We start from the raw sequence: 14072 nt of genomic DNA, 5'->3' as shown, positions 1-14072 counted from the left end.
GGAATTTCTCATACAGGCTTCATGGCTGCTTTATGGCCAGCCTGGATTACTATGTTGCTGTATCTCAATCACTTACAGGAAGCCATCACTCCATCTCCCACTGCCCATCAGCCCAAATTCAATCCTGCGCCTGCCAGGCCTCCATCTGAGTGGCCATCTACAAAATAACCAATGACATTAGTGACTGTGGCCTCTTGATGACTTCCCCAGTTCTGTTTCTAAAGCCCATTTAAAATACATTTCTCGTTTTACTACACATTCAAATTTTATTCCTCTGGTTATAGAACTATAAATGTCTGCATTTCATATAGACTAAAAATGAAGGGTATATAAACATGTATAAATCACACTGCAAAAGTTGCATTTTCTTCATTGTACTCGATATTTGGCTGGGTGAAAATTATATTATCTGGCGACTGCTCACATTCTTCTGTATCTAAATATGCAAAAGAGGCCCACACACAATGCATTTTTTTTTCACAATTAGGCTACTACAGACCATATTTTAAGGTGAAATAAAATTCCTTCCTGAAATCAAACAATGCTCTGGTGGGTATGCATATTCTTTATGCCCATATGATTGGAGTTAAGTTTCATCATATAAAAATTGAGGAAGTTCTGTTGTTGGGAACTGAAAATTGATCTACTGTGCAAAATGTGCAAAATGAGAATAATAATATTGACCCTGCCTCAGGAAAGTGACTTACAAAAAAGAAGGACACAGCCTCTGATGACATACTGGGGGGGCTCTTCAAACCTGGGATTTGATAGCTCTCTGTAGGGAGAGGGCCTCTAGAGCTTTATGAACCTGGGAAGGGAATGTCTTTCCTCACTGCCTGGGAAGAGGGAGCCTGTTTCTTTGTTCCCTTAAACAAATAGTAAACAAATAATGACCAGGTGCTTGGGGCTAGATCAGAGACTAGAATGACATGAGCTGTGTGGCCCCCCATCCTCTGCAGCTGTGAATACTACATAGCAGAGGTGCCCTAACGATCTGTTTATTCTGCAGCAAAGGAAACAAGTCTCATTCTGAATTTGTTTGAGAAGTGAACTTAGGATCCTTGAATTTAACCTAAACTCTCCCAACATCATGCCTAATTAAGAGGTCCTTTGAACCCTCCTATATTTGCAGTTTCCCAAAGCCATCTGTCAATGCACAAAGGTTTTTGCAAACTAGTAGGATCATCTCCAACAAGGGTGGGTAAAGCACCCACAGGGAGTACTTGAAAGAAAAAGAAATCGTTTTGGAAAGCGTCTCCCTTTTCCTTTAACATCTCCACGCACATCAACTTCCAGAAAAGACAGAAATTCCCAACCCAGGTGTGCAGTTTCTGGCGGAAATCAGAAAGCTAGATCTGGAATCAATAACTCCCCGTTCTCTGAATAAGCAAAATCTTTAAGGATTCCACTTTTATGTGTTTTATTCAATACAATTACTCCATCTGAGCACGTGAGAAAATGTCATGAACACACATGAGGAAACAAATTCAGGGATGATTGGAGTATCTCTTCAGTTGTCTCATGGCTGGCAAGACTGGACGAGTTTCTAATGCTTGCTTCCTTTCCTTAAACTTTGACAAGCCAAATAAGAGATTCTCAGCAAATTATAGTTCTGCTTAAAGAAGAGTTTTACGTTTCCAGGGAAAGAGATATGTGGTCATTGCTAACTATGCTAAAGTGACGCGCTTCCAAAATCTACATGGCAGAGTTCCCTAAACAACATATAGACATAACGTAGAATAAGCATGTGGCAGTTCCACACCACTGGTACCAGAAATTGGGTAAGAAGACGCCTTTTGAAGAGAATTTCACCTCACGGTCCTAAAATAATATTGGCTTTGTACATATGATAATACCAATCTCCATCAGCCAGCCCCCTGTCTGCTTTTTCTCTTTTTGTCCCTTTTTCTCAGTACTTCTTTCCCAGCTCTCTTATAGACCTTCAGCTCTCCCATCCATTTGCTAAGATGTAGTCCCTTTGTTTTCTGTTCATTTCCATTTTGACTTCGCCCACTTTGCTCCTTTTCCCTACGGTTAGAAAAGTTGTGACTTAAAGGTTCAGCCCTTGTCCCACCTGTAAGTAAATAGCCCACTACTCTAGTATCTTACAACCATTGCTTTTCAGAGGTACCACAGAGTGTATTGTGAACGCCATTAGTTTGCACCAACTGCCTGTTTAGCCTATGTCACCTTTTTATTTTTGCTGTGTGTTCCCTCTTCCCAGCTAGGTGGTGAAGGTGAGGGCAAGAGAATTTCAAGTTTACCTTTCAGTAATCCCAGCACCTGGAATTTGCACCTTTTATAAAGCCACTTCAGAGACACTAAATGCCTCTTCCTGCTGTCCAAAGCAGAGGGTCATCTATAAACGCTCTTTCTTCTTCCTCCCCCATGATGGAATGTCCTGGGACATAATCAGATGCACATGAGTTGTGTTTGGTACCAAATAGAGACCAGCTCCATAATACACCTTCTTGTTGGCCATCCTTTCTTTCTTGCCTCACTCTTCCCCCACCCCCAGTTTCTGCTTCTCTGGGACTATACTCCTTTATACAACAGTGCATATAAACTTTTGTCTCGGGTTCTGATTTTTGGAGAACTGAAGCGAAGACACAGGCACAGTGACCTCTCTAAAGAAGGACTTGCTGCCCGGCTACAGGGAGTGAGGTCAGCAGACATGTCTGAGCTGTCAGCTCCTTCAGGCTCTGCCTTAGCTGTAGAGAACTGCCTCACTCAGATCCATACCTTTCCTGGGACAGCTCCATCTGGAGACTGAGCACTCAGGCTGTGAAGTCCTGGCCACCTTGGCCTGACATGGGATACGTCTGACAAGCAATATTCTATCCAGAGCTCACTGTCAGGTTGGCTGAGGCTTCACTGGGCCTGCAAGAGGCAGAAGTTTGACCTCTTCCTCCACCCAACCCTGCTTCTTCCCCCTCCCTTTACAAAGTATCCTAATAAATATCCTATACCCTAAACCCTGCCTCAGTACTTCTCTGGAGAAGACAGTCTGCAACAGCACTAGTTAGAGCTTTTGGGGGTTGCAGAAACACCTAGCCTGAACTGACTTAGGCAAAAAATAGAAGGGGAATGGGTTAGGCCCAGGGACTCCAGGGATTTAGTCAAGACACCCTCAGCTCTGCTCTCCTCTGGCTTCATTCTCAGGCAGATTGTGCACATCATGGCCTCCAGAAGCTCCAGACTTACCACTTCAATAGAAAGTAGAACTTTCTCAAAAAGTCCAGCAAAGTTCTGGAATTGAGCCTCATTGGTGTAGATTGTTGCTTTATGTGCTAGGACGAGACCAATTACCAGGACCGAAAACACAATCTGTGGGGCCCAATGCAAAATGAAAATGTAAGGCCCCTTGTTAAAAAATTACTAAGAATTTCAAGATGGCAACCACTGCACATTTAATCAAGGGTGGGACCTTTCTGAGGTCAGGGTCCTGTGAGACCACACAGGTCTTAGGCCCATAAAGCTGGCCCTGTCAGTCACTGTGGCCAGGGGACAAACACTTTTTTGATAAGATTTGGTCATGTGCCTATTCCTGAGGCAGGGATTAGGATTCCCCAATGAGCACTCAAAGGAATTGATTCTGGGTGTGGCAAACCCACAGACACACCATCACACATTCCTACCAGTCATATAATAGCTAAAAAGGTATCACGATGGGGCACTTGGGTGGCTCAGTCGGTTGAGCATCCGACATCGGCTCAGGTCATGATCTCACGGTTTGTGGGTTGGAGCCCTGCACCCGGCTCTGTGCTGATGGCTTGGAGCCTGGAGCCTGCTTCAGATTCTTTGTCTCTGTCCCTCCCCTACTCACACTCTGTCTCTCTCGAAAACATAAGCAAACATTAAAAAAAAAATTTTTTTTAAGGTATCACGATGTAATGGAAAGGATAAGTTCCAGTTTGACAAAGTCTTGAGTTGGAACCCTGAATCTGACATTTCTGGAGGCATGGCTTCAGGCAAGTCACTGAAACTTCTCTGAAACTCAGTTTTCTTTTCTACAAAGTGGGCATAAAAATACCTACCTGCCTCGCAGGGTTGTTGCGATGCATGTAGGAGACAATGTGTGCAGGTGATTAGCCCAGCGCCTGGCACAGAACAGGGCTTTCACAGATAGTGGTCACGGGGGTGGTGATGGTGGTGGGAAACAGCACAGAACCGTGTGTGGAAGGAAGGAAAAGAGAATCACTGGAATTCAGGCCCAGTCTGTGCACAAACGACTTCAACTTTCCAAGTCATGGGTTCCTCGCCAACCAACCAAATGAATATTTCATTCTTCCCCAGTTAGGACTGGCCTGCGCATCGTCGGCTTTGATGTAAAATGCCTGGCATCAGTGTTGCTCCCCCTCCGCGAACCAGGCCTTTGGAGGAAAGGGAGAAAGGAGTCCCTCCCTTGAAGAACTGAAGGAATGCTCCCCTCCAGACCTGAAGAAGGGACTCCAGACTTCTCTGTATGATGCACAAGCCGGGTACAAGCGAGAGCACTAAATCAAAAGCAAGCCAAAAAGAGTCCTTTTGCTATCTTTCTCAGAACTGGGTAAAATTCATATTAATTAACATGTGAAACCCTTAATGTCTGTCTTTACCTTGTCTTACTAGACTTTTCTTCTTCCTTTCCCTGCTTCCCACACCTGCATCAGAGGCACCAGAATCATGTTCATTTTAGGCCTCACATTCAGAGACAAATTGTAACATTCAGTTACCTTTCAAATGGTCACATTTGCATTGAAACATGGGCCTTTTGAGGAAAATACCATCACCGAAAAGAGTGTCAGACCAAAGGTTCTTCGACATTTCTGGACCATCAGACCGATAACTCGGATCTTGAGAAAGCTGCTCAAAATGGAGTGATCATTTGAATAGACCATATAGATGGGGGAACTAAAGCATTCACTAGGGGCACTTATTTAGGACTGACAGCTTTGGAATTAAATTAGAAGAGTATTGTTGCACCATGCTGGGGATGTAACAAGCATGTCATATTTGCTATTTTTTTTTTAATTATAAGAATAAAAATAGTTGGAACTAGTTACTGAATGATAGAGAAACACAGCACTGGATAGCTAACAACATGTAGCTATGCTCATTTTCTTGGAGATAGTTTTAAGGTGCCTAAGCAGGAAATAGGCGGTGTTTTTAAAAAAGTTATTTTTCCCTGTCCCAAAAATAAATAAACGTTGAGAAAAAAAAAATTAAAAAAAAAAAAAAAAGGGGGGCGCCTGGGTGGCGCAGTCTGTTAAGCGTCCGACTTCAGCCAGGTCAAGATCTCGCGGTCCGTGAGTTCGAGCCCCGCGTCGGGCTCTGGGCTGATGGCTCGGAGCCTGGAGCCTGTTTCCGATTCTGTGTCTCCCTCTCTCTCTGCCCCTCCCCCGTTCATGCCCTGTCTCTCTCTGTCCCAAAAATAAATAAACGTTGAGAAAAAAAAATTTTTTTTTAAAAGTTATTTTTCCAAAACACTGTGTCCTTCTCATTTATTCCCTTGATAAACAGCTTTCCTTTGTGTAGCATGAGACCAACGTCAGGTTCCCAGGGATACTTAAGAGAACCCTGAATTAGGGGCACCTGGCTACCTCAGTCGGTAGAGCATGTGACTCTTGATCTTGGGGTTGTAAGTTTGAGCCCCATGTTGGGTGTAGACATAAACAAACAAACAAACAAACATGTATGTATATATTTATTTAAAAAGAAAGAAAGAAAACCTTGAATTAGTTTATTAATTCTATAGTCATCGTAGCAGATTTCTACAATCATTCTGTAAAATCTACCATGTAGGTACAGTAGATTTCTGTAGTCATTTTGTAAAAACCCCAGTGTTATCTGTCAGCTCAGGTTTGCCAAGAGAATGCAAGTGGATACCAGGGAATGATGATCTGAGCAGTAGTGATTCCTGAATTCCTAAATACAGGTCCCCTCCCGCCTCCGCCCCCACCCCCCACCCCCGCCCCATCTTGGGAAACAGAAGTGAAGCACACACGGAGAACAAGTGGAAAGGTGTACTCCTAGCAGGAAGTTTCTAGATTTATTATGAATCTTTAAAAACAAGCCAACTAGCATAAAGTACCAATGAAAAACTCCAACTAGGATTTTGTTTGGATTCGAATTCATAATCAAGATCTAGAGTAAATCACAAAGTCATGGTTACTAGCCTGGATTTTAGAATAATTAGGAGAAATGTACACTTGATGCACTACCCCTCTCAGACCTCCAGACCTTCCTCCGAGAGAGCCCAGGTCCCTCCACCTAGAAGAGAATCCTCCAATCTGAGCCGGGTTGGCAGCGTGCTAATCCCGTGTAATTGTATTAGTCTCAATAGCACATTAGCTGTAAATGCCCCACAGAAAGGGAGCTGTCAGCCCCGCTATTGTTTTCCACTTAATGTGATTCCGGGCAGCAAAGAAGAAAGGCAGACAGAGCCCTCCGTCTCACGTTACAGACCACAGTTTCTAAACCAATTAAGGAAAAGGGATTTACAGTCCTCAGGATTAGAGACTCTGTTTATATTATCCTATATTTCTTCCCATAATACCTTCCATTTTATGTCTCCTAAAAGCCTTCCCTCCATCTCTGGAACGCTTCTTTCACGTACACATACATTTCCCTATTTACCTCTCTGTTTGCTATTTGAGTGGAGGCATCAAACCGGCTAATTCCTGCTGATTGTTTTAATTGTGTTGCAAAATCCACATGCATTTGCTGTTAGGAGAACTCAGGAACAAAAATGCTGGGGCTCAGCCCAAGCCTGATATTCAAGCAGACCTTGATAAAGCGGTACATTTCTGTGTAAGCAATCATTCCAATTAATTGAATAAAAACATCCTGCAGGATGTTTATCGGAGAAATAAAGCTTGGCTCTCAGGAGGCAAATTGGTCAGTATCCTGATATCGCAGCCAGAAGTGCCAATTTTTTTTCTTTTTAGGATTACATCTGATGTGGACGTATAATGAGGTTTCACTGAAGCAAGGGGACAAATGAGAAGATGCTATTTAAGAAAGCTCCAGACCATTTTAAACAAATCGTGGCCTGATCTGAGGGTTGGTCTGAGGCATCTCTTTTCTCTGACTTTTCCAAGGGAAGCTTGTGCCACAAGAAGTCCAGCGGATTTCCTCCTACCGAAACCTATGTGTAATTTTTCCCTTGGCTGGCGCGGTAACAATGAGAACGTCATTCGATGGGTTTCCATTAGAACTAAATGGGTTTGGAAAAGCATTTTTATTCTTAATGGAGCTTTTCTATTGAATACCATTTTTCAGAATTTTATTTTAGTTTCAGTTGAATATTTAAACAGGTTTAAAATTTAAATATCTGTGCTGAACAAGCCCTGATATATATTTTTTAAATTGCTGTAATACTTCACTGGGTTTCCTTTTTAACCCGATCCAATATGCATAATCCATTATGTTAGCATTACGTAAGTTGGGTATGCTCAGACACCAGGCTAAGGAACCCTTTTTACAGCTAAGTGACACCATTGCAACGGTCTGTCTTATCAAATTATTTTTATAACAGCTTTGTTATTAACAAAGCATAAAGAGGGTTCTAAAATTCAATCCAGGGCTCATTATTGTGGGAAGACTCATTCTGATTAATGAGACTTTTATTTAAGGTTGTCCTTAAACCAAATGATCGTGTTCTAGTCTTTTAACATGATCAGGAAGAAGAGCTCCATCTCCTTCGGGAGAATTGTATTTCTAGGCCTGCTGGTTTTATATTGTTATTCTGGCTTTTCCTGGAATTGCTTTGGCCCTTTAAAATTAACAAATATTTGGGTGTTCTGGGCACACAGGGGGAAACAAAGGCGCATAATGAACGCCCAGCTCTGGGAAGAAGCTGTGTCCAATGTAAAAGTCCAGATACAAACAGGAAAGTTCTGAATGGGTTTAGGTTGAGTGTGGATCTAAACTGCAGCACTCACCAGTGCTATGACTTTGGCCTAGCGATTTCACTTTGGCCTTAGTTTCCTCATCTAGAAAATGGGAGTGATAATTCTACCTATTTCTTAAAAGTGTAGGTATTAAACAAGACGGTCCGTGTAAAGCATTTAACATAGTGCCTAGCACACGGAAAGACCTCAGCGCCTGTTATGGTAAATAGAGCATCTCATAGAAACAGGAAATATTTCATAGCACAGGGAGGACTTCATGGATGTTCTCTGAGAAAGAATGGGAAGAGCTGAGGAAACCCTCGAACACGAATCATTATAATGGGTCTCGGGGTCCCTATTGAATTACACCTTACGCTACCTTCTTTTAACCCAAATTTGTACACAATGATTTCAATACATAAAATTATGTGGTTTTATCCAAAGTGCACATTTGCTTATTCAATTGCATCCAAGTACTTGCACAGTGTGTATTTTCAATACGTGTGGTTATCGGAATTTCACTTTCTCTTACAACCATATTCAGTGAACATAAAGTAAGTCCTATACAGTTTCTCAGAAAACCAAATAAGCGGCCAATTGGTGAAGTTGTAAACCATCCATACTTGGAAGGGAAAAAATGTATTTGTCAACTTAAATGAAGGTATTTAAGTCAGTATCAAAGTTTGTTATGTGTGCTGGAAAGTTTTGGAAAATTTGTTAAACCAGAGTAAATGATATAGGTTATAAAGTCCTTCATGAAATGACATGGATGATTTAAACTGCACGTACACAGTTTTAAAATAAACTTTTAAAAATTCAAAAGCATATATTGAGCTGAAGGCCAGGTGGTGCATTTGAAGATGGAGATGGGGGTTCAATAAGCAGAGAGATGAGGGGCGAGCCCTGGTGTCTGGGGACGAGCTCTGGCCTCCTCTCCCATCAGAATGAAACCGAATCCAGGTGAGAGATCGCCAAGGCAGCCTTTGTCCAAGAAGATTGAAACTGGCACAGGTAAAGAGGGTGGCGAATGAAACAGCTGTGACTTCTTACTCTTTCATGATATTTAAGCTGAGGACTCAGTGTACATTAACAGAGCTTTATAGAAACAAGCCTGCTCCATCCATCCAGCACAAAACCCACACTCACAATTCATTCGCTAGGCTTATAAGGTTCTCAGGCTATAGCAAATTGGAGAAATTGATGTTTACCCTGAAAGCTTGTACCATACTCTATTTGCAGCTGCCGTTGCCTTGGTACACGTCTGCCAGCGTGCCCGGACTTAAATCCCTGCCTGATAACCTTTAGCTCTTCGCTAGGAGGCAAAATCAATCCAAGGTAGAGTAAGTGGGAGGCTAGAGGAGAGGGAGGTGCTGCAGGGACTCAGGGGACATGCGCCGCATCTATCTATAGACTGGAACATATTCTGGGCACGGGTGGGAGAAACCAGTCATGTTAAATAGCCACATTCTCTAAAGTCCTTCCTGTGCTGACACTTCTAAAGAGTTTCTGGTCAGTGGAAGAGAAAAAGCATTTCTGGGAAATAAGGCTGATCACCTTGGGAAGGGATGAAAAAACCGAAGTTAAGTGTATTTCTGACAAGTGCAGAAGGCACTGTTCCTGTGTGAACACTGCAGGCCACACGACGGTGGTTACAGGAGCCCCCAGCCCGGTCAGACTCTCCCCGTCTCTCTCTGTCTCAGTGTGTGTGTCTCTTTTCCTTTGAGAGCTTGCATTGATCAACGCCTCAGAGAGCTTGGGAGCTTTCTGCTTGCTCGTATTTGCTGCAGGTGTTTCACTGGCTATAAGGACAGTGTGAGACGTGTTGATGTATGTAAATTATGTTCAGACTCTGAGCCTAATCATTATTATAAAATTTATAGAGGATAAAACACAGGCAGCCATAAAAATAGAATTTTTAGTTTGATCATGCAAAGTTATAGGTTCCCTTGGTAATTAATCTTTTATGGGTCTTTAAGATCACTGCCAGTGTAAAGACTTAACAGTTTCACTCCTTTCCAAAGCTCCTCAAACAATAGAGGAATAAACAAGACCCACTCAGGATAGTGATGACAGAAACAAACAGACGTCTGAGTGGGTGCAGGCCCAATACTAAGGCGGGGATAAAACGAATGTACTTTTCACGAAACGGTGGTAGAATTAAAAATCAGAGATGATTTGTGCATGGTAGATAGCAGAGAGCCATTTCTTATCGTTGTGCTCGTAAGCGCATGGCAGGGGGGGACCTTAGGCATATCATTGAGCCTCCTTGGACCTCAGTTTCTTCAACTGTAAAATGGGAGATTGGCTTTTAAAAATCACCCTGGTCCTTTCTACTTCCATCATTCTATAAATATCGTGATAGAGTTTCTATCGTTTCAGATGTGTATGAAAAGAGGAAATCTACCATACTGGAAAGTTGAGGGAAAGCTGCAAATAAACACCCCAGGTGGATGGCCAGCCATGTGACTGAGCGATTCACCTGACTCCTTAGGATTACATCCTGTGAAACCCGTTATATGGGGCCCAGTAGTACCACTGCATCCATCCCATCAGGCAGCAAGTGAGAGGTAAGCTCTGAATGCACTTCGCTAAAAACAAAGCACGGTACCGTATGGCTTATGTTGTCATTGTCATTGTTTGTGTTGCTTCTCTCAGTAGTAATATTGTCACAAGAACAGGAACCTTTTCATGGTTTGTGGTATGGCACAGCATATAGCAGAGCACCAAGCATATCATACGTGTTTAACAAATAACTGTTAAATCACAAGAGGATTAAACAGGGATTATGTTTTCACTAATGAATCCTAGTTACTAAACTTAAAACTTGAAGGATTAGAAAAGACCAAATCCTTTTTTTTTTTTTTTTTTTTTCAGAGAGAGACAGCAAGCAGGGACGGGGGAGGGTAGAAAGAGGGAGAGAGAGAGAGAGAGAGAGAGAGAGAGAGAGAATCTTAAGTGGGCTCCACACTCAGTAGGGAGCCTGACATGCAGCTTGATCCCACAACACTGGCATCATGGGATCATGACCTGAACCAAAATCGAGTCAGATGCCCGATGGACTGAGCCACCCAAGTGCCCCAGAAATGACCAAATCTTGGAGTTAGAAGGGAGGTAGGCAATATGAGTAGAAGGCTGAGCAAGGGCCATGGCTGTTTCCCAGGAAAGCTCTGGGAAGATAGGGATCTCCATTCAAGTAAGCTGGGGAAACACATTCTCTTCTTGGAGAGTCACAATTCACACTGGCATATTAAAGTCTTTGAACAGTTCTGCAGCAAACTGACCATAACCGCAGTCACTACTATTTCATTCTGTGGTCCCCAAATTTATCTGTGCCCCCAAAATCCTCACTAACATTTATTAACATACTGCAGCAGCCAAGTTTCCAGAACGCAGCTGGGGAAGGGATAAGCTAAGAGCCTGGACAGACATCTTCATTGTGTCACTTGCTTGGAACTCCAGACCAGTCATGTAATCTTTCTTCTACTCAGATTCCTCTTCAGTAAAACCATGGTCTTCACAGGACCGTTGTGAGGATTATATAAAATTGTTAAAGTTCCCCTTCGTAAGTGATTGCTACGTGCTGTCCCTGAAAACCTGAGCCTGTACCACCAGACTTGCCCACCTCTCCCAACATGAGAGTCATTTACACATGCATTCGCTTCTCTACCTCTCCTTGAACCTTTGGGAAGTCACCTTGCATCAGGCTACCATATTCCTGTTCCATCCATTTATCTACGAGACAAATCCTGACTCCCTGCCATGTGACAATGAACACAGTGCAGGAGATACAGTTGTGAACAAGATAGGTATAAAGCTGCTATTCTCATGGAACTTTCTGTCCCTTTCGGAAGACAGACAATTAAGTATGCCATTTAGTTTGAAATTATAATAATGATGATAATAATAATAGCAGCTAGTATTTCTTGAGTACTTAGTAAGTATTTTGCATATATCAACTCTTTTAATCCTCACAATCATCGTACAAGGTAGACACTCTCGTTATATTCAATTTATAGACATGGAAACTGAGGCAAGGGGTGGTTACAAGAAGCATGTGGTACTGGGAGAGCACATATCAGAGGCCTCAAAGATATGTCTTCTGAGACCTGAAGGTAGGGTAAAAGTCAGCCAGGTGGAGAATGAAAGGGCGGGCCTATGCGGCCGACTCCATCTTGTTCTGTGTCCTTCACCTTGACCACGCCTCCTCCCCTTGAGTAACCTCCCGCTCACCTGCCTAACAGGACTCCAACCTTTCCCCAGCCAATCAGCTGAGGCCACAGCCATTACCTCACCAACTGTCCCTAGGCTCCAATAAAACCTTTGTCCTTTTGAAACTCGCTCTCTCTCCCCGGTATCTCACCGCTGCGTCGGTGCAGGTAGGGGATTGAGCTCGAGCTAGCTCAAATAAAGGCTCTTTTGCTTTTACATCGGACTTGGCTCCCTGGCGGTCTTTGGGGATCACGAATTCTGGGCATAACAGAGAATAGTAGGATGAGTGTTCCAAGCTGAAAGTAAAGTTGGGGGATGGGAGGGAGGGTGAGAGAGAGAGAGAGAGAGAGAGAGAGGCACAGAATGGTGCATTGCAGGACCTCAGAGAAGCCCCAGAACCAGAGTGGTGTGCCCAAGGGCAGTGTGTGGCCATGTGGTTGGGTGGGGATTTAGAGCAGGTGATGGTGACAGATCAGAAGACAGAGAAGTTCAAACAATAGCTATACCACAAAGGGCATTTCAATCACTTGAAAGACTTAGCTTTATACTTAAAGCAAACAGAAATCAACAAAGGATTCTGCAAAATAGTGTTAAGATCAGTTGCTCTTGCTGCCTTCTAGAGAGATCACCTGGCTTGAGTGTAGAGAAGGGATTAGAAGCAGCAACATTTGGAGAATTAGTTTGGAGACTGCCACACTAATCAAGGTAAGAGAATATGCCTCAAGTAAAATTGAGGCAGTGGTAATGAAGGGACATAGATGGGTTTGAAAAGCACTTGGAATGCAAAAGATAATTGATGGCTTGTGGTGAGAATAAATCATCAAAGCCAAAGCCTAACTTCTGGCTTTGGTATCTGGGTAGATGGTAGTGCAATTCACACTACCACTAGAGAGGAAGTGGATTCAGGAGGAAGGCGCTAACCAGTTTGGGACATGATGGATTTGAGGAATCTATGGGACATCCAATTGGATGTACATAATAGACACTTGGAAATGTGGATATAAAACTCAGGAAGCAGTGTAAGTTAAATACAGCCATTCAATTGGCATAGAACACCATGGATTTTATGAAAGCAGAAAGATTTTAGAAAGCAGAAGGAGCAGGGAAATCTTCCCACTTGAACACTTCTGGATCTAGATATAGCTGGCATTCAAAGTGTTAGAGACCATGGGTCAAGAAACAAAGAAAAGGAATAGAACATATATAGTCAAAGAGGCATCAACTTCACTTTCCCATGTATTAGATGCTCTCTATGCCTTGCCCCATCTCTTTGGCTCATCTGTAACTTTAGCACACTGATAACTTCCTATGTTGAGCACCTGAGTTGTGCTTCTCCACCTCAGTGTTTTCTCCAGTTCAACAGTTAATGCTCCCAGGGCAACACTCAACAAATGAGAAAATGCAACTGATAAATATCTCAGCTCCCCATTTCTTCAGTGGACTGTTCTGAGGAAATGAATGTTCTTTTCTACAGGAGTTTTTATAAAAGGTCCCCAGGGGATTGAGCTTGTTGCCCACAATGATAAGTAGGCCACCAACACACATGTGTTTTGCTATTCCCCTTTTATGTCTCAATTTCCTGGTCTCTTCACTTTGAATTTTTTTAATGTTTATTTATTTTTGAGAGAGAGACACACACACATAGAGTGTGAGCAGGGGAGGAACAGAGAGACAGGGAGACACAGAATCCAAAGCAGGCTCCAGGCTCTGAGCTGTCAGCACAGAGCCCAATGTGGGGCTCGAACTCATGAGCTGCGAGATCATGACCTGAGCTGAAGTTGGACACCCAACCAACCTAACCACCCAGGGGCCCCATGGTCTCTTCACTTTGGCTTCCTGAGATCAACTCCTAAATAATTTACCTGTATTGAAGTCATTGCCTGAATTTGCTTTTGGGAAAAACCAAACTAAGATCAAGATACCAAAGTACAATCATTTATTTGCTTCTTTATTTCACATTTCTTGGAAAATATAAAGATGAAAAAGTTT

This window comes from Puma concolor, chromosome C1 (genome assembly GCF_028749965.1).
Source record: "Puma concolor isolate L17-30 chromosome C1, mPumCon1.1.hap2, whole genome shotgun sequence".
In the NCBI taxonomy this organism is placed as follows: Eukaryota; Metazoa; Chordata; class Mammalia; order Carnivora; family Felidae; genus Puma; species Puma concolor.
This window is presented reverse-complemented; position numbering follows the sequence as displayed.